This window comes from Lipotes vexillifer, unplaced genomic scaffold (genome assembly GCF_000442215.2).
Source record: "Lipotes vexillifer unplaced genomic scaffold, Lipotes_vexillifer_v1.1 scaffold999, whole genome shotgun sequence".
NCBI lineage: Eukaryota > Metazoa > Chordata > Mammalia > Artiodactyla > Lipotidae > Lipotes > Lipotes vexillifer.
In genome coordinates, this window is record NW_006774368.1 from 2012469 (window position 1) to 2015274 (window position 2806).

Genomic DNA, 2806 nt, shown 5'->3' on the forward strand with positions numbered 1-2806 from the left:
GGTTCAGCAGAAACTTTGTGTAGTATTTATATTTCTGCCGCTGCAAAAAAATATGCTTTCCAATTGCCACAGATAAATACGTGCTGTACATAAATTCTCTATAGCTTTTCAAGAACGCTGAAGTGCCTGAGATTTACCCTGTTTGCCTGCCACAGTTCCATGAATGCTGGTAGAAGCCAGCAAACTGCTGAGTCAGAGATGAAGGATCATTTATTACTTATAGCAGAAGCAACCAAGTATCAGAATTTTTGCACCACTTCCCTGAGCCCCAATTCCCACAGGGTGATGTGAAGGCGGCCAGGTGACATCACAGATGTTTCAACACAGAAAAGGAAGCTTAGGAAACCCAAATCTTTAATAATGGGCAGTAAGAAAGATTGCCCTTTGCTCAAAAGGAGACAGGATCTCTGACTTCTAAGGCTGTAAGCAAACCTGCCCCTTGCTCCAGAGATAGACATTATTTCTATTGCCCAAGGTTGTTTCCTACACAAAGGAAAGGGCAGACAGCTACCCCCTTACAAGACAAGCAGACACATGAGAGATCCATGGAGAACTGTCTCCCAAACCCGCAAAGTGTAACTTTGATTTTTATGAACCTGTATTATTGACTAGCACCCCTCTCCAACTTAATTTCATAAAGATTGCATATTGGTCATTTCTTGCTGTGCAACAGCATTTCCACAAACCTAGTGGTAATACACATTTATTTGTTATTATCGCACTTCTGTACTTAGGCATCTGGGAATGGCTTAAGTGGCTCCTCTGATTAGGGTCTCAAGATGCAATCAGGATTTTGGCTGAGACTGTGGTCTCATCTGACGTTCTACTGGGGAAAAATATGCTTTCAATCTCGTTTAGGTTGTTGGCAGAATTCAGTTTCTTGCAGTTGTAGGACTGAAGGATTTGGTTTTTCACTTGCTGTGGTCATAGGCCACCTTCATCTCCGAGGGGCTACCTGTAGTTCCTTGCCGCTTGGGGTTTCCAAACGTGGCCACTTGCTTCCTTAAAGCCAGCAAGGGAGAGAGTGAGCAACTCCAGCAAAATGGAGTTAACTACAGTCTATGTAAAACAATCACGTCATCATATATAAACCACTACATTGGACATATTCTATTGGTTAGTGTCTTCCATTATGCTTATCAAGGGGGCTGGCTGTTGGCTACTTCAGATAATTTATCTGAGTGAGGAAAAGTCTTTCTAAGGAGGGGACATTCTAGCTGAGACTTCAGATGATGAGGAGTCAGCAGGGATAAGATGCGGGTAGGGGTGAAGAGCATCCTGGGAAGAAGGAACAGAAAGTGGGAAATGTAGCTATACCCGAAGACAGAAAATATTATCATGCCATTATAACATTGTATTTTACATGTTTTTGAGTCTGTTTTCTCCATCATACAGTGAGCTGTACAAACTATCTTAGATCTTCAATACCTATTTCATAGTAGACAGTAAATTTATATTATAAATGGATGGATTTATTCACTTAGGAATCATTTTATTAAGCTTTCAGGTACCAGGTACATCAGAGATACAAAATGACATGTAAAGGCCTGTGCCCTCAATGAACTCACAGGTGTGGAGAGCAAAGTTGCAAACAATTACTAATACAAGGTGGTCAATGCCATTGGTGCTACTACAGCACTGGAAGAAAGAAAGAAGCCTTGGTCTATTTGGGTGATTTGGGAGACTACATAAAGGTGGCAAAATTAGCACTGAGTCTTGAAGAATACCTAAATTAGTTGAGGGGCATAAACAGGAAAAGGCATTTTAGGCAAAGGAATCAGTTTGAGTGGCAAAATATCTGGCTGGTTTGCAAAACACCCAAGAAGTTCAGGAGTAGAGAAAATAAAACCAGAAGTATGTGTGGAAAGAGGGATAGCAGGCCAGGAGGCTCATTGAAGTGTCTGTGGATTATATCAAAAAGACAAAGACGCTAACTCTAATGTGCAACACTAGCCAAATGGGATAATTTGAGCATCATAAAGTATAGTGATCATAATGGATTAAAAGAATCTGATATGTAAAAATGCATGCATTCATAATGGTACTAATCAAAGAAAATCTTATTGGTTAACATTTGAGGTTGCTAGGGCACCAACTCATTTCTGTGAAATTTGATAACTAAAGTGAAAGAATCCAGCATTCATGCAGACTTTTCTCTATGATCCCTGTATTTCAGGATAACCAATGAGTTGGTGAGGAAAAGTTCTTTTTACAGAGGAATCCCAGGTAATAAAGAAAACTATTGAAGGTATCAGAAATTCACTGTTCTAGCATAAAAGACTTAAGAGATACCAAAATGCAATGTGAAGACTTTTTTTGGGATCTTTTGATCAGAAAAAAACAACTATTAAATGACATCTTGGACTCAACCATTGACATCTGAATACATACTTAATATTAGATACATAGGAATTATTAATTTTGTTAGATGTTGACAATGGCGAGTAAATTAAAAATCCTTATCAGTTGGAGATGCAGATTAATTTAAGGGTAAAATAATGTCTGGGTTTGTTTTAAAATACTCAAGCAAAAAGGGGAGGTAGGCGATAGATGAAACTAGATTGGCAAAATGTTAATAATTGTTGAATCTTGGTGATGGCTAGTGAGGGTTCATTACTAAAATTGGATTCACTTTTGCCTATGTTAAAAATTTTTCCATAATAGTTTTAAAAAGCAGAGCCAGTGCCTACTACACCACATCATCTTCAGCTGATTTAATGCCCAGGGCTCAGAAAAGGGTAGCAGAATGCGAATCAACAGTTACTAATTACCCAGCCCACCCCAAACGCTGATACCCACGGCCAGA